The sequence below is a fragment of the Dreissena polymorpha genome, chromosome 13 (assembly GCF_020536995.1).
Source record: "Dreissena polymorpha isolate Duluth1 chromosome 13, UMN_Dpol_1.0, whole genome shotgun sequence".
Taxonomy (NCBI): Eukaryota; Metazoa; Mollusca; class Bivalvia; order Myida; family Dreissenidae; genus Dreissena; species Dreissena polymorpha.
In genome coordinates this window covers 3,665,849-3,685,443 of record NC_068367.1, presented here as the reverse complement: position 1 = coordinate 3,685,443, position 19,595 = coordinate 3,665,849, and the positions used below count along the sequence as shown (strand labels likewise).

The following is a 19,595-nucleotide window of genomic DNA, read 5'->3' as shown; positions in this document are numbered from 1 at the left end:
GAAAGAAAAGAAAAATGACAGTAGGGTTGCGTATCCCGCTCACGGTTTTACCTGAATCGTTTATTACTACCGATTATTGTATGGGGTGTACCTGAAGTCATGTACACTTCTCTTGATCGGTGGTGGTGGATGAATCTTGCAGATAATAGCAGCTTCTTTAAACAAATTAATGTTTCACATTCGTACATTTATAATATTTTAGCAACTTAACGTGATCGATGGGCATTGGGGGCGTCCTGTGTGCACTTTGGGCATCGGCGGGGATCAGTTTAGTCAAACAGTAACTCTTGATTTTAGGTACCGGTATATACTTGCCGTCGAATTGTTATGAGTAAATTTGCACTTTTTTACATGCCACACATGTGCACGTTAAGTATTTATAACTACATGCCCTACGTCATTTAAATAGTATCGTTTCAGTTCTTTAGACATCTGAACAAAGAGATTACACCGTTTACAGTCGTCTCGAGACTCCTCAACTGAGCGGTGGCACATGGAACACATACGAGCGTCAGAAGAATTGTTTTTTGCATTTATATGTCGAAAGTCCTGTCAAATACAAGCACTCATTCCTATTTGTCTTTGGGTTATTATTTGTATGATAATGATGTTGAAATGATGATGATGATGATATGGATGATAATGATGATGAGTATTTAATAGTATTTTGAGAATAGAGAATAATAAATTTACTCATAACTATGAGTAAACAAAACTTCTTTGTTCCACTTTCATAGCAACCACCTAGTTACTAATAAAGGCGCTAAAGAGCGCGAAGCGCGACACGTATTATTAATTGTAATAATCTTTTGAATCTTGTAATTGTAATTAATTGTAATAATCAATTGAATCTTGGTAAAGGAAGCAGCCGCTTATCAATGAGAAGCACCATCACAGCACCCCAGTCTCATTACTATCAAGTCCTCCTACGTTTTTTTTTAAGAACCACATATAGAAGGCCGCAGGCCTGACCCGTATCTTGCCAGTTGTATGGACCCTGTGGTATGGACCTTTAATCCCGCTCACTATCCAGCGTTTAAACTTCCGGGTTTACATTTAAACCGACTATTAATAGCTTATTAATATCTGAGTAAGAAGGTGATTTTTCAAGCGTTCCGTAGTGTAGTAGTTACACGCTCGCTTCAAATGTGAGTGGCCCAAGGTTCGAGCCTTAGTAGAATCAAATTATTTTATTTGTGTTCTATGTTAACTTTTTGTTTTGATGTAGACATTTAAGTTTAAATAACTATGCTGTTTTATTGTAACCATTTTTTGTTTTTATTATGCCCATGAATATGTGTGAGAGGGTGGGGGGGGGAGGGGTTCGTAAAACTTTTACAGTGATTTCATATTATTGAGTACTCAACCCCTATCGTAAATGAGCAACGTAATAATAAGTTCAGAATCTTCTCCCCTTGAAGTTGAGAAAAATATGAAATTACGCTTACAAGATGAAGCAGATTTTTTAAAAACTACACAGTTCTGTTCCATTAATGAAAACTGCACACGGATGCCAGTAAAAAAAGGAAACCAATGTAAATAAAATGAACTATGAACTATTTGGGGGTTACAACACAAAATCATAGATAATGGTTATTTGGGGGTTATAACACAACATCATAGATAATGGTTATTTGGGGGTTATAACACAAAATAATAGATAATGGTTATACCAGTATCTTTTTTTTTCTATTTTGTTTAAAATAATCGGCCAATCTATTAATATTTACAGTAGAAAAAATCGCTCCATGTAACTTCATTGAGTGCCTTTTACACTGAAATTCCCGTCGCCCTTTGATGCTTTGCGTCAATACTTATCTTGTATATAGTATACAATACATCAAATGTTGCATGCGGAAGAATGGTCGAGAGTCTTTTTACGCCAGGACTCCAGTGGTTAGTGTTTCGAGCCCTGTTGAGGGTTACTTTTTTTCTTTTATCAATTTTATTTTTCATTTTTTACCGGAGCTTTTTAGAGCAAATGTTTACATTTATCAATAGAAAGCATTTAAAGACAAACTTTAAAACATGCCAAAATCTGTGAAAAGGCCCCTTTAAATGTAAAATATGTACATATAGCTAAATTAGCAAGCAATTGTTTTTGTTGATTTTTTTATATTAAAGTTTATTACTTTCGCACAGTGACCTAAATTTCGCCATTTACGATTGACACACGTCTATTTGCCACCTATTTCAAAGGCATAACGTATTATAAAACGGATGTGTAAAGCTCAGAAAAAAGACATTGTAAGCTGATTATATTGCTGAAATTGAGCGAGTAATTCATTCTTTTGTCCAATTTTTCTTAGACGAAGAGCATCGCTTTAGAACGGCCGTTCGATGGAAAGTACACATTAAAATAAGCAACATTTGCATTCTTGATTGATTTAATAAAAAATACTCACATCTGAAATTACAAATCAACCAAAAAATTAAAATTAAAGAAACAGTATCAAACGTCAGAATGTCAGTCAATCTGTATGACATTCCATGTAGTTTTTAAGGGCAGTGAAAAAGCGGTATCTTAGCGGTCTCTTAACGAGATTTTTTTCACCTGTAATTAAAGTACTCGTTTAAGATCAAGACTGGTTGTCATCTATTGAAAAAGTTCATATTCAAAAACAGTAGACGCATTTTCATTTTCATATATTATACGCTTCAAAGTTGAAGAGATGATAAGAGAAGTACGGAAGAAAAAGTGGAGTAAACACACTTATCCTAATAAACGTTAACACAAATGAAAATATAAAAAAATCGTTCAGTTTCTGAGTAATACTACAAGAATAATTTAATGTAATAAAACGTGATTTAATTTTTTGCAGCATAATAACTTGCGGTTACCTGAGAACTATTTCAAGAAAACAGGGAAACGTCATTTCATATCAAATGATGGGAAACAAGTAAAGACTCTTCGTACATAAAACATGATCAGGCACTAAGCAGGAGAATATGAGTCGCGTTCTGAGAAAACTGGGCTTAATGCATGAACGTAAATTGTCGTCCCAGATTAGCCTGTGCAGTCCGCACTTTCCGCCTAAACAAGATTCTCGGTAAGGAGGGACTTCATTGAAACTTAAAATACCATAAAAGCGGAAAGTGTCGTCCCTGGTTAGCCTGTGCGGACTGCACAGACTTATCTGGGATGGCACTTTAGGCACATGCATTGAACCCAGTTTTCTCAGAACATGAGTCATATAGTTCGTACAAGGAAAACGTCAATTTTTAAATATTATCTACTTATATTTAAGTCAATAGATATGGCACGAGACAATTTGCATCAACCTAGTTCGTGATGTATCCGAGTGAAATAAGGAATCAGTTTGCATGAATCATGTTGCACTCATTTTCAGACAGACACAGTGACAGTGGCGATATTCGTCCTGGATTCAGATTGTCTAGATGTCTTTTTTGCCTGCTTATTAAGTATGTATAACCTCATTTACAACAAAAAGGTGACTTCGCCAATACTTATACTGATAATGACGAACGTACTGGTCTATTGTCAGACGTTCGTAATATTTCATGATAAACGTTATGTTTTCGAACTATCGACGTTTTTCCTGACGCTCACACAAGTTTCTGATACTCGAACTATTTCGTGACATTAATACGATTTAGTGACACTCGTTCTTTTTTCGAACCTCATGCTATTTCGTGATACTCGTACTTTTTTCCTGACAATCGAACTATTCTTTCTATATAGGGTACATGATATTCGTATGTTGCGTATTACCTGGCGTCAGTTTTTTTCCTGAGGCTCGTACTTTGGTATTAAAAACCCGAATGATTATGGTGACCGTCCCAAGTCATTGATCACGGCTGAAAGCAATATGTTTTGTGTAGTGTTTTCGTACGTATTGTAATGGGGTCTATGTCTGATATATTTACCTCAACATAATGTTAAAAGGGGGTCGCCAAGGCCGTTGAGAGGTCGTTACGCTGTTTATTGAAGACATTAACTAATGCTACTATTTTTCGGCATAGCTGTTTAACGTCACTTTTGACCTTACCTGACATGTATAAGTGTCCAATAAAATTCAAATTAAATTTCCCGCGGCTAGACACGAGTGAATACACTTCATTAAGTCGATTGGCTGATTTGAGCATACCAACAGAACATTGGAAACATTACCGCGTCTTTGTTACACTGTTTTACTGCGTGTTCAGCATGAAACAATTTTTCTCTAATGAAAAGGCTTGATAGATAGAACAGTTTTGCACTTATCTCTGACATCAATACAGTGTGTGCGTGCACCTTTTATTTTCAGAGGATTGCCAGCGCCAGAGCGTTTGTACTTAAAGGTTATGTTCTCATATTACTTGTATGCTCAAGTATCTGTGGTAAATTGATTTTTTTTTTATTAGTAAGCACTCTGCTACTTGCATGGTACGCTTTGGTTAATATAATTGTCGGTGAAAAAACATTTTCATTGGCATACCTTTAAAAAAATGTAAATAAAGTGCTAAATATGGAACAAATCCCTGCATCGTCGACTTTAAATAGCCAATTTAAATTATTGAGCCTTACGATTAACATGCAGATGTGCTAGGGAACAATTATCCGAACTATATTCTACGAACTCCGACCAATTTAATTAAGTGGGTGCGTTATTTTTTTCAAGTTACAGGCAGTTGTTTTATTAAATAATCGACATATCTTGTAATGAATATATCGTCTATCCAGCTGGCAGGTCTTTGTGTAATTGCTTAGCTATTATTTACCTTAAATAGTAAACAATTAGTTAATAACGTGTCATGAGTTCGGGGACATGCATATACTAGTAGTTTAATGAAAAACTATTTTCAGTATTGCAGATTTTAAGTCCGCTGTGTTTCATTGCTTAGGCTAGCACATACTGTGAAATATTATCAGATAACGAAACATCGCAAACAAATGGTATATGTCCATGCATTGTAAACGTGAAAACCAACGGTTGTTCATCCGCAACTGACCTTCAGATTGCAAACGTGTAAGTCAAGTAATGATATAAAAGGGGCCGTTTTCACCGCATTGGCAGAGCAGTTACATCGATTGTCCGTTTAAGAGCATATTAAAGGTGAGTGAATCCAGATAATGAGTTGTAGTAACGTCGAAATGTGCAATATATAATAAGTATTATTGAATACATTCAACAAGCAATATAAAGCTATAAATAGTAAACTTCAATGTACAACGTTACTTTTCTGCGAGGACAGTTCAAATACATTAAACACTGGCTGGTTGACTTGTTTAAGACTTCACGGCGGAGTTGGTGGCAATGTTTGTCTGAATACATGTATATGTGTGTCTGTTTTTGTCAAAAAATTATTTTATACCAGACTGTGTGTACGCTACAAGTTGTAACTTACAACAAATGTTGAAACTAATGAACGTTTATAACCACAAATCTCTGTACGTGAAAAGGAGGAGACGAGATATTGATTAATGCACCATGGACTATGACTATGGTAGTGTTTGTTTGTTTTTGTTCTCGAACATGTTCAAAAAATATAATTAGCTTAGCGTCTATGATCTTTATATATTACTTTCATTTTCAGCATCCAAAATTAAACAATGTTTAACCCATTTATGCCTAGCGTCTAGAAAAAATGCATTGTCAATCAGCGTAGACCCAGATGAGACGCCGCACGATGCGGCGTCTCATCAGGGTATGCGCTGTTTGCTTAAAGGAATTTCTGTAAGAAAAATTCTAGATTTAGAAAAAAGTATACTAGACATCCCTAATTTTGGAAATAAATTGATCCAATTAAGAAGGATTGGAGAGTCCACTAGGCATAAATGGGTTAATTTTATAGTACTTTTATTTTCAGCATCCAAAATTAAACAATGTTTAAGATTCTAGTCCTTTGTGTCATCCCCGCAGTGCTATGCGCTCCACAGGAAAGATTTATAGAAAATCTGGGACTCTATATTGGAAATTCTTGTAAGTTGATCACCAATGCATGGGATTTTTGCGACTTCTGTATTGTAGTTGCTAGTAATTTATTATAAATTTGTCTTATGGTTTGATTCATGGCCACCTCAGTGTTAAAGTCAATTGAAAAAGTAGACCTATAATGCAATTGATAGCTAATCGGATTATCGGATTTCTTATTGAGGAAGCTTAGAGGACAAGTTCACTCTATTTGAGATCAGATGTGTGTAATTCCAAGAAGATTAAGGATATTTAAGAATTTTTTATTTTTTCTAATGAAACTGCACACAACGAGTCAATGTATTAATTGGAAAATCTACGCGTGCATCATTCGGTATTCTGTACTCATTTAATGGGCGTCTTCATGTCCACCAGTTGACCTGGCGACGTTGAAATGTGACGTTTAGTTGACGTCCTTGTCAGCGAACCCACTGAGGCGGCCCTCGAGGCAGAGTGCCACAAGCTGATCACCGACGGAACCATCTTCTCATACGGATGTCCTTTAATATGTCATGCGTAAGTGTTTTGATTTATTTAACATAATCTACTTGAATACTTGTTGCGGTCAAATTGAAGACTAGTTGAGTACAATAAGATTTGTTCTGGGATGTCGATATTAAGTTACTTTGATTTGATTGATGGTCGCAAATCTTCAACATTGATGCACGCTTTGTGCGTTGCATTGGCTTCTAGACATACCAGTCGATTTAGTATTTTATGGAGAATCTGCCAACTTGGTTAACGGTTTTAAGCCGAATGTTTAACTCGTTGAAACGGCTAAAGTTTATATTTGATATGCAGTGCTGAAAACCGACCGCACTTATTTAACATAAATCATGTCTATTGAGAAACCGACAGTAAGTTTCCTTATCATGACTAGTTTTATCTTGGTACTGAATTATCTTGAGGCGATACATGCAACAAAGGGTCTTAAACCTTAATTAACCCATTTATGCGTAGCGTCTAGAAAAAAGGCCTTGGCAAACAGCGTAGACTCAGATGAGACGCCGCATAATGCGGCGTATCATCAGGGTCTGCGCTGTTTGCTTAAAGGTATTTCTGTAAGAAATATTCTAAATATAGAAATAAATATACTAGACATACCTAATTTTGGAAATAAATTGATCCAATTTAGAAGGATGGGAGAGTCCACTAGGCATAAATTGGTTAAATACCAGCAAATGTTTCAGTCCTAATAATGTTTCTTGAGTGTTCTTATTCCCTATACAGATCACTTGTCAATAATTTCAGTCTGCAAAACCTCGCCCACTACTTCCACGAGACTCCTCATCCTGGCACAGGCTTCTACCTGCGGGAATGCCAGAACTTCTGCCCGCTAAAGCAAATAAAACAACTTTAGTAATAACGTTATATGCATGAATTTTTACGAAACATCTTAATAATAATAATAATAATAATAATAATAATAATAATAATAATAATAACTTCATTTCACGAAGATAACACATTAATAAATAGCATTTTTTTTTACAATGTGGTCTTCAAAAACACAGTATATGTAAATATAAATCAACAATGTCTAGCATACTGCAATCAGCCTTAAAATAATTACAAAAGCATCATATAATGAAAATAATAATACTAATACAAATAATATTAATAATAATAAATTAATAAATGCATAGCAATGTAAGTGTTCGTTATTTGTTAAGAGTACCAATTAAAACGCAACGTCCGTTTATTAGGTAATCAGGTTTATTTTTATGTTAAAATTACTGGGAGATCATTTTCCTTTCTGCTTTTTAATTTACCACTTTTTGTATTATTATTCACATTCCAAAAAGTACATTATTTAATGTGTTGCTTGATGTGTTTAAGTTTCTCTATGAAAAATTCATTTTAAAGAATTATTTATCAATAATGCAAAAATATACCACCTTACCTAGAGAAGATGAACTTCAGCAACCATTTTTTTTCAGAAAATAGTAGAGCTACGTTACCGAAACAAGTTTGGTGTATAATGAAATGATATTGCCAGTTAGACGGGTGTATTTGGTACTTTAGTCTTATAATGATGTATATATGGCATTCTTTATTGTTATCGAATTTGCGTTAAGATACCGACGTTTGGTGGTGAAAGTAATACAATTAATTTACGAGTACAAAATGTATACCATTTTATTATAACTTAACGGATAAGAAAATTTCGTAACAAGATGTAAAGAACATGTGAAAATATGGTTATGCTATTTTGTAATTTGAATCTGTACTTAAAATTGTTTTCCATGTATAAGACTGTGTTATTGCTCATAATTTATCATACATAAAACAATATCCTAACTTGAGTACTTAAAAGTTATAGAAGAGTAAATCAATAAAATACCACGAACTACAACGATAAATTACCGTAAAGTACTTTTTTATTAGTAGTGGGCTACTAAAATATTTTATGAGTTGCACTTAATTAACGAAATATAAATTTAGCAAGACATATATGGTAGCAAAACAAAACGACAATTGCTGTGTTTGACATGAAAAACTATAATAGCGAACATAAAAAAAGGTAGCACGAAATTGAATATGTAAGAAATTAATGTAATGTATGTTGATAGAAAGAAAAAAATAATGAGAATAACAGTATATGTGCAATTTAATTGTGGTACACATCTTATAAATTTATTTTTAATTCAACTGAAGCAGAAATATGAAATCTTAATAATGTTAATTAACAATACATGGGATTTATAAGTTGAAATGTTCGCTACAATGCTCCAGTTTAATATTTGAAAAAAGTCCAACATGATGAAGCACAAGCACGTGTACTATGGTTAAAGAAACATTAGGACGTAGTAAACACGGTTTTGTTCACACTAGTAATGTGCACATTTGCATGTATCAGTATAGATTTTAAATGATTTTTTAAAACTTAAGAAATGTTACTCTTCGTTTTTTTTTATTTATTCCTAACACTCTTTGAATTACTCGTGTTAATTTGTTAAAACTTAATATCATTGTGAAACTAGATTTCACAGTTATATATCGGTAGTAAAAATTACATTTTTCAACGAAAAAGGTTTTTCTAAGGCACAGCAATAAACATGGAACATGGTAACAAACATTTTAACAGCAGAAATGGTTTTTAGTATAAGCAGATATATAAGGAACACTTGTACGATGGACTTCAAACCGTTGCTGAATTTATCAAGAACACACTCTATCGTTTCATGTTCAGAACCCTTTAAAGCATTCCGGTAACATATTTTTTCTTACTTTTCAATAGATGTCAAAATGCTCCGTTCAAATATTATGTGTGGTAGGGCTAAGGTGTTCATCTTTCATTATTGAAGCGCTTCCATGAATTCTTATGTTTCGTACCGTGTTGCGTATTGAACTATACAGTATTATGTGAGTATTCTAAAACAGTATGGGCATATTTTTTCTCAGCATATGATTTATAAACTCAAAATGCGCGACAGTTACGATTGAAACGTAAACAACGTATTGAAACAGCGTGCGTAATGTAAATTATGGGAATCAATTAAATATCAAGTAATGTATGAGACGAACATGTGCCGGTAATACAATATTCCCATACGTTAGCTTTTCTTGCTGACACTTTAATCGCATGTTTAAAATGGCTCACCTACTCTTGCTGTACGCTGCCGAAACATCAAGTGTAAGACTATATATGTTTCAGTCGACTATCCACTTTTAACAAAGATTTTCGCGACTGTATGAGTTTATTTTTTTTTAATCATTTTTATACGCAAATCATAGGTAATACACACTAGCTCGTACACACACAAACAAAACACATACACAAAATTCGACATGATCATAAACCTATTATAAATGGCATGACTAATTCATGAATGTATTGGCGACGATACATTATAAGCATATCACAAATAATAGCGTTTTTGAAGTCAATGGTGAAACTGATATAGACCATGTTATTATCTTTGTGAAACCATATTTGTAGACAGTGTTGTTGACAATACATAGAACATTAAATAATGAGCTTAAATTGTTATGTTAAGAAAGAGAAACAACAACACAATACAATTCCTGAAAAAGTGTCGTTGACCTTAAAGTGCGACGACGTCTTCTGAATATTTGTAGCGTTTAAAAGGATACTCTGACCTATTTGCCATTTCGAAATTCAGTTATGGTTCTCTAATCTCTGGAACAGAGTGCGGTATTGCTGTACTCTACAATACACATTTGTAAAGGTTTTACGATATACTTATATTCATATCCTTATAAAGCAATACAATTGTGTGTACAGTTTATGTAATTGGGCGACATAGAAAGTATTTATATTAATGTTTATTAATATTCAAGTTAATTTCAATGGCACCGTCATATTACACAAGACAAGGAATATACACATATTGATTCAGTAAAAGACGTATCACAAACGCAAACTAACACAATATTTTAAAATCGTGTTTCAACCATTTATTAAGTGTTTCTCGTAATGTTTTGATTTATGTTAATTTGATATTTCAGAAGCATGCTTCCAAAAAAATGTATATGTTTTCACTCAACTGCACATTTGTCGTTACCTCAGTTATAATAAGATCGTTAATAAGATATGGCCCGGAATCCCATGCCGTACGATGTGCACGCTGCTTGTCCTCTGAGTTGTACCCTTCATGCAACCTGCGCCGCAACAGGAATGACTCATCGGGTCACACGATCTTCTCAAGTGTGAGGCTAACAAAAAAGCTAACATTTATTATATACACTATATAAAATATTCAACATAAAACATGTAATTTTGCAATTATATTTGTAACCAATCTTACAAGGTGACGATAAGACATGTAAGCATAACTCAAAGGTAATTGTCACACTAACAGCTAAGTGATTAGATATAAACTTCATCCGGCATGTACTTGTCGTGACATAAGCAATTATAAGACCGTTGTAACAACATGTCTAACAATTAGATAAGTTTCGCCCTGTTTACAGGTCTTTTTAACGTAATGCCTTTGTCTAGTACTCAGTGTGCACATTTTAATGACATTTGTGATGATGTACTCACGCTGTTTTCGACAGGTATCGATATAATAATTACGAGCATTTAAACACCATTATTGTCTTGACATTTTATATATTAAGACTATGTACTTATGTATAAGTCTAAATAAAATGACTGTTCTGTTCTGTTTAATGAATGACTTGAGGTCACTCTTGACATATTTGGTAAGGTATCGTTCGATTACGATGCACCATATATGGACCTGAACTTATACACGGACGAGCTTAGATGCATTCTTTATACATTTACGTATAGCTGTGTATCATGTCATGTCTATGGATGAACTAAGTTACCGTTATTAAAAGAAATCGATACAAAATAAACATTGTAAAAACGTGCTTCACCAGAATTATCAAACATTTTTAAACATAATGTTATAAAATGTTAAATTCTGCAATCATATTAATATATTTTAAGGATATTTTGAACGACAGAAAGGAAAGTTCTGTAATTTTCCAGCTTGAAAGCATTGTAATTGTCTATTTTAAAGTAAATCCTGGCAATTCAACGTCAAAATATATGTTTCAATATATGAACCTTAATTTTCCCTAAAATGAAAATGTTCTGGTTTATAGTATAATATTAATTGGATATCTTCAACCTACTTTCGAAGTTATCCCACGATCACCTGGGGTCATAAGAAGTACTCGATGCAGTATATGGCTGGTATTTTATATCGACGTCACATTGGCTTATTTCATTGACATCTGCCAATGAAAACACTTTGTTGGAGAAGAGCGAACAAGAGACCTTCCAATTCCTACTACAAGACCACTTTCCACAACGTGCCTCATTGTGGCCGTTTCTATAGACTAACATATAAACCAATGTTTGATTAAGCCATTTATGCCTAGTGGACTCTCCTATCCTTCTAAATTGGATCAATTTATTAAAAAATTAAGGATTTCTAGTATATTTATTTCTATATGTATAATATTTCTTACAGAAATTCCTTTAAACAAACAGCTCAGACCCTGATGAGACGCCGCATCATGCGGTGTCTCATCTGGGTCCACGCTGTTTGCCAAGGCCTTTTTTCTAGACGCTAGGCATAAACGGGTTAACAACAAACCTTATATTGTTTCCGAAATCCGGTTTACTAAATCCACAAAGAGTTTTTAGCATTGAAAAATAATATTACTTCTCAATGCCGAACGTATATATCTGCCACATTATATTTCATGTAAAGAACTTATTATTATATCTTCACCGTACGTAGTTTACCGAATTAAAAATTAAAAAAAATATTTCTAAAAAGGAAATTACAACATTAAATACGTTTTGTATTTATAAATACGTGAAATTTCTGCAATGCAGCATTGCATAAATACATGCATCGTTTTCTTAATCAAAACAGCCGCCGGATGATCATGCAAATAATACTGATGCTCATTACAATGTGATTACTGAATTGTTTAATGAATTTTAAGGGGCCTTTTCACATTTTTGTCATGTTTTGAAGCTTGTCATTAAATGCTTTATATTGATAAATGTAAACATTTGATAAAAAAGCTCCAGTTAAAAATCAAGAATAAAATTTAAAACAGAAAAAAAAGGGTAACCCTCTGCAGGGCTCGAACCACTGACCCCTGGAGTAAAAAGTCTACCACTCAGACCACTCGGCCATCCTACCAGATACAATGCCAAGCGTTTTCATACTTCAAATAAGAAACTCTCGTAGTTATACAAAGTATAACGACAGCAACAGAACTCTCCAAATTATTAATTCGTTTCGCGTTGCAACGCTTTATAATTTTCGGATTTTTAAATCGTCAAAAGATGCTTATAATGGCTATTTTAGAGCATGGTAAAAGTTCAGTATAACTGTTTCCTCACAAATATCATAGCTAAAACGTACATTTGCGAATCTGAAACAACTTATTTCAATTTTGTCAATTTACCCAAACGTGAAAAGGCCCCTTTAGTAACAAATCGTTTCATTATGGCCTTTTTTAAAATAAAGCCGGTACAACACAACGATACGAATTGCCACAAACAATTATCATTATTGACGTAAAAGACATAAGGTTTACACCATAATGTTCACATTTGGTTATTTTTTATGAGCTCTGGAACATTACTATTTTAAAGTGTTTACGTATGACGCTGCATGTACTGATAAGCAGTTCCATATGCGAGCGATAGAGTCACGATCAGGAAGATCAGTGACAAACCTACCTTTATAGGACATCGAAATACGACAAGTCAGTGCAATTACATCGTCAAGCTTAATTGACAATCTCTGTTTACGGCTCAGTTGACAAATCAGTCAATGATGGGGTTTGCCGAGTTCTGTTTCATATTTCGGTGGTTAATTATCAATAAAGTAGCATGACCTAATAATATTACTTTAAGTCCGTGAACAAACAAGTGTAGGCGAATAGAATGGCGGACAAAACATTTTTTTTTTTGCAACTGACCAATGGTCTTACACTGTTTGATGAATTCCGATGCCTACCGATACACATTTGTGCCTTGGGCACCGCTGAAAGCTCGTTGTCATTCATTACAGCTGGAAAATAATTGTTTGGCGGACGGATATTATGTAATTGGGTATAAAAAGCATTGACAATCATTCGAAATTGAATTAAGCGAATTACAACAAATGCCCAATTGAAGTATTCGCTTGATTCTCTGCGCTCATATAAAGGTGAAACGCCAGCACCCGATTGTATAAACAGTTAAACCGGCGGTTAACCACATACCGGCGGTTAAAAGTCGGTAACATGTTGGTTACTGGTCGGTAAGCGTTTGTATAAAATTTGGTTAGTTTTACCGATCGGTTAAAACCCCTTTAAAACATACCCTGCTTCCCTAGGTGGGTAAGTTCAAGTAACCGAGAGGTAACTTACACAAAAAGGCCGCGGCGCGCGACATTATAAAAGCTAACCATCGACGACCTTCACAATTTCGACGAGTAAACAACAAATTGCAGCGACTGACACTTTATTTGACATAATTTACAGGGCAATACGATTTCCGACTTCGGACGACGAATTTAAGGACGCACAGAATGTGTTTCTTATATTCTGTTATGGGTATGCCGTGTGTGATCCGATGCATCAATGGCGCCCATGTTAAACTCATTTCTCCGAGAACAGGGAACAACAAAAGTACAAACAAAAACAAAACACGTTCGAACTAATATCTTACATTTAATAATCCTTTAAAATACATAAATACTCCATTTAATTCAAAAATTGACGAGTTTGCATTTAGGGTCTTTGATAATTATTTTAGCATAGTTAAATAAAGACCCTTATGCCATCATATCATTATATTCAAATGAGAACTCAATAAACTTTCTTCTTCGTCACACGCTACGTCATGTACTCTATGTACATTACTGCTGTTAAAATGAACCGGAGCAGTTTATCAAATGTGTCGTGTTCTGAGAAAAATGGGCATAATGCATGTGCTTAAAGTGTCGTCCCATATTAGCCTGTGCAGTTCGCACAGGCTAGTCAGGGACGACACTTTCCGCTTTAATGACATGTTTTGTTGAAATAAAGTCCCTTCTTAGCAAAAATCAATTTTGGGCGGAAATTGTCGTCCCTGATTAGCCTGTGCGAACTTAACAAGCTAATCTGGGACGACACTTAACGCACATGCATTATGCCCAGTTTTATCAGAACACGACACAAACAATAGCCGTTGGTGAACTCGGTTGTATTTGCAGATTTCTGCATACAAAGATATATTTAAACTTGAACAATGTTTTATTTGTCTATGGTAAATTCCCTTATTGTACAAGAAAGTAAGTAAGTTTATTGTAAACATAAGCCAAATTAGAAGAATAGTCTAGCATGTTACGACGACCATGTATAATTTTTATGTTACATCTAGAACAACTAGAAGAATAGACGTCTTTGTAAGCACTCTCTTGCAGTTTGGAAGCACCAGGGATTCCGCTAAATGATGCAAATCCCGACATCATTATCAATTTGTCCCTGGTCATTTTGATGAACTCATAGTTAGAATTTACACTTTATTTTATTGTGAATTCATTTGTAAATGAATTTGATAAAAAAAATACATGTCGCTGTTTATAAGCGTGTGACACTTCGCGCGAAAATTACGTCATTAGAAAATGCATTGTGGGAATGTTTTGGTTAAAGTTACCGGTGGTTAAATTCCACTATGCGCGGTAAGGTTACTTTGCGGTATATCGTGCTTATACAATCGAGTTACCTTGAAGGTTACTATACCTGAATAACCGCAAACTTACCAAGGTTTAAATGTTACCGAGCGGAACTTTAACCAGCGTTTATACAATCGGGTGCTGGTTTTTATCCAAGAATTTTTGTTTCAAAAATGCGACATTGCGAAGGGGAATGTGTAGGAATATCTTTCGGAAACACAACTCAGCACCACAATGTAATGTAACACTTTTTCTGTCCCAGAAGACTATCATACATGTAAGGGTACATGTACTGTCATATGATGGGATGATCTAGTTTATGTTCAGCACCCGATTGTATAAACGCTGGCTTAAAGTTACCGCTCGGTAACATTAAAACCTTGGTAAGTTTGCGGTTATTCAGGTATAGTAACCTTCAAGGTATCTCGATTGTATAAACACGATATACCGCAAAGTAACCTTACCGCGCATAGTGGAATTTAACCACCGGTAACTTTAACCAAAACATTCCCACAATGCATTTTCTAATGACGTAATTTTCGCGCGAAGTGTCACGCTTATCAACAGCGACATGTATTTTTTTTTATCAAATTCATTTACAAATGAATTCACAATAAAATAAAGTGTAAATTTTAACTATGAGTTCATCAAAATGACCAGGGACAAATTGATTATGATGTCGGGATTTGCATCATTTAGCGGAATCCCTGGTGCTTCCAAACTGCAAGAGAGTGCTTACAAAGACGTCTATTCTTCTAGTTGTTCTAGATGTAACATAAAAATTATACATGGTCGTCGTAACATGCTAGACTATTCTTCTATTTTGGCTTATGTTTACAATAAATTTACTTACTTTCTTGTACAATAAGGGAATTTACCATAGACAAATAAATCATCGTTCAAGTTTAAATATATCTTTGTATGCAGAAATCTGCAAATGCAACCGAGTTCAACAACGGCTATTATTTGTGTCGTGTTCTGAGAAAACTGGTCATAATGCATGTGCGTAAAGTGTCGTCCCAGATAAGCTTGTTAAGTTCGCACAGGCTAATAACTTTCCGCCAAAAATTGATTATTGCTAAGAAGGGACTTCATTTTAACAAAAAATGTCATAAAAGCGGAAAGTGTCGTCCCTGATTTGCCTGTGCGAACTGCTCTTTATATGATCTGAAGGTCGAAATCATATCATACGGTCAATGTGATAGTCGTTCACGTTAAAATAAAAGATCATACATCCAAATGAAACGAAAATGGCTTTACATGTTATTAAATGGCCGCAATTTCCTAAATGTATACGTATGCAGTGCGAACAAAAATACAAATAAGTAAGTGACATTGGACATGTTTTGGCTTTATAATATATAGTGAAACCTTCGACCTTTTTCAGAAGGTTTGTTGTCTGGTATTGATTTACAGTGATATATTCACATAAATTTCTTGGCGAAGCTTTTCTGACTATACGTATAGAGCTGTTTATTATTTTATTCATAAGCACTTGATCTTATGAACAGCAAGTTTCTGCCTTCTTTCGCCTTTCTTCAAGATTGAACGGCGAGATATGTAAGTAGCGCGATAAGCTGCATATCCGAGTTTTTGGATTTCAAGCCATGCTCCCTAAAGGTGATTGTTCATTCAATATTTAAATATTCATAAGAAAAAAATCAGTTTTCATTTGATTTAAATAAATGTTCTCGGTCAATGGCGTTGTTACGTGCATCAGTACTGGAAACATAACGTGGCGTTAAGGGCATCAATATATTTATTATTAATCAAAATGCCGCGAAGATGGCAGTACAATACTAATAAGCAATACTGAGATCAACGTGTTTTAAATAAACACGACGACGGGTTGTTTCGCATTTTTAAAATTGAATTTAGGTGCAAATGCCTTCTGTAAACATCTGAGGGAAGTGTCGTCAGAATCAGTATATGTAATGGATAATGGTTTAAAAGCAATTTCTATTTCATGAAGCACACAAGATGATCAGAGCGGAAAGTCCTTGACAAACAATCACTTAGCACATTTCCCACGAATTAAAACAATAAGTCCGTTGTAGCCACCATAAAAAGTATATTCTTTCACGTATTCGTGGCTGCGTCCGCGCAAAGGACATTGATTGAACAATTTAAGCTACATAATTGAAACCTCTTTATGAATGATATTACTGCAAGAAAAGAAAACGGTTATAATTTAACATATACCTGGAATTACGAGTGGACTGGTATTTCTTGTATTTGAAAAAGCGTCTTTTATTTAAAAAACAACAACTTATGTATCGGCTTTTATTGTCTAAAGTAAACTCAAAACGACAAGCGCTTATTATGATGATGAGACACTTAACCCATTTATGCCAAGCGTCTAGAAAATAAACATTGGCAAACAGCGTAGACCCAGATGAGACGCCGCATGATTCGGCGTCTCATCAGGGTCTGCGCTGTTTGCTTAAAGGATTTTCTGTGTGAAATATTCAAAATATAGAAATAAATATACTAGACATCCCTAATTTTGGAAAATAATTGATCCAATTTAGAAGGATGGGAGAGTCCTCTAGGCATAAATGGGTTAAAGGACCTAGTAAGACAATAAAAAACCTCGATAAAGCGGTCTCTCGAACAGCATTGCAGATATAGTGGAATGTGCACGCATTGAATTGTAGGGCGCTGCACAAATGTACCTTCAGTGCAGAAAGACCAGTTAGACGAAGTGCAGCAAGCTCATTCGGGGAGGCACCGGCATGACCTATGTGCGCACAATTGTGAGCAACGCGTAATTGAAAATCAATCTCGTAGCAGAATTTTCGTTCTGTGATTTGTTTAACATCTGTGCAATGAGCGAAATAACAAGAAAAGACTGTTTCAAATCCATCAACGTAAACGTAAAGTTGAAATTCATCATAAAATATTGATGCATTGAAGAATATATATATCATAAATTATTATTTCCAAATATGGGTGAAAAGGGGATGGTGGACAAAACTTGCGCTTCCTTTGGAACTATTTTCATTTCCGTTTACGCGGACAATTAAGTTTTCCGATGTTAACGAAGGGAAATGAACGGCATGCACTGGTTTATTATTGTTTAATGTTGAAAACCTGTTATTTGGGCTTCTTATGTTAGTATATGATTTTTAAGTTATTTTCCAAATTGTCTACATAGTCAGACGCATGCTTGCTGCAGCCATGTAGCACTCTGTTTACAGACGTCTCATCTCCATGTCCAGGCGTTACAAGAGCTGTCTCCATCGGAAGACATATGTCCCCGAAAACGCCTTTTCAAAGCCTTAACGCAGATTTCGAAACCTAAACGCGGACCCTAGGTTCGAGGTCAAGGTAAAAGGGGTAAATAATTGTGTGCATATGGAAAGGCCTTGTCCATATACAGATGCATACCAAGTGTGAAGGTTATATCTGAAGCGACATGGAAGTTATGAGCATTTTTCGAAACCTAAACGCAAAAGTGTGACGGACAGACAGACGGACCGACGGACAGACAGACGGACAGTGCGACCACTTTATGCCCATCTTCGGCGGCATACAAATGCCTGACACGAGCGCGAAGTACATCAACCACGTATTAATATTTCCTCAACCACATCATCAGCGTATTTTTCTAAACGTTAGTTTGCATTACCCGAAGAACGTTCAAGACTTTTAGACACGCCCAAACCAAGACAACATAATTGTGGTAGCGCCAACCTCGGATACAGTGATGCGTTCCAAGTGAAATGAATTCCAGTTAAATCAATACAGAAAACAATTATGATATGTAATACTGAGTATATTAAGCGGATATCATGTGTTCTACCTTGACATTTTAACCATATAGTCAATATATCTCGCATCACATAGACTTGTTTAAAGAGTGGCAAAATGTCATTTTTAACGACAAGATTTATCAAGATAACGAAAAGTGATGTATAAATGTATACAATATATTGAAACCAGCAAATAAATTAATTTCATGAAATTTTTCGCTCACGCGAACATCTGTGAGTTCGTCTCTTATTATGTCCATCCTTTTGATCTGGTTTCACAGTCTCTTACTATTCAGTATTCATACATTTCAGAACCAAAGCCAAAGTGTTCCGTATTTATTGCCGTAAACGTTTTCCATATTTATATTTGTTTACCGACAAGGATCTTTTTTATACCCAATCTACGATACTACATTTCATGTTACAGTCGCCCTTACCCTGCCATAACGTTTAGACATATCAAATTGTTTTACGTTGTCATTGAATTTTTATCTGCAGTAGACAATAATCGGACGGCAAAGTTATTTCAAGACTGTATTTCTCCATTTAATAATATTTAACCGCGACGGCGGCGGCGGCGGTGGTGGTGGTGGAAGTAGTAGTAGAAGTTGTTGTGTTACAGATTGACTTTGCATTTAAGCAGTATTCTCTTCCATGTTTTTAATTGGATTCGAGACATATAAATGCATGTGTAAGCGAGAAATAAATAAAGAAATGTTCGAAAGATCTGAACCCAATACAGGCTTATTTATTTTAAAATGCTGGTTAGTGCATAT

General features: G+C 34.8%; 1 long non-coding RNA gene across 1 annotated transcript; it reads left to right on the top strand.

The window, feature by feature from the left end:
• The first annotated feature begins 4,899 nt into the window (after positions 1-4,899).
• Positions 4,900-8,821, top strand: LOC127855669 (uncharacterized). The gene is made up of 3 exons (XR_008037628.1): positions 4,900-5,057; positions 6,291-6,431; positions 7,167-8,821. It is a non-coding gene; the product is annotated as an uncharacterized LOC127855669 (long non-coding RNA).
• Positions 8,822-19,595: the final 10,774 nt, after the last annotated feature.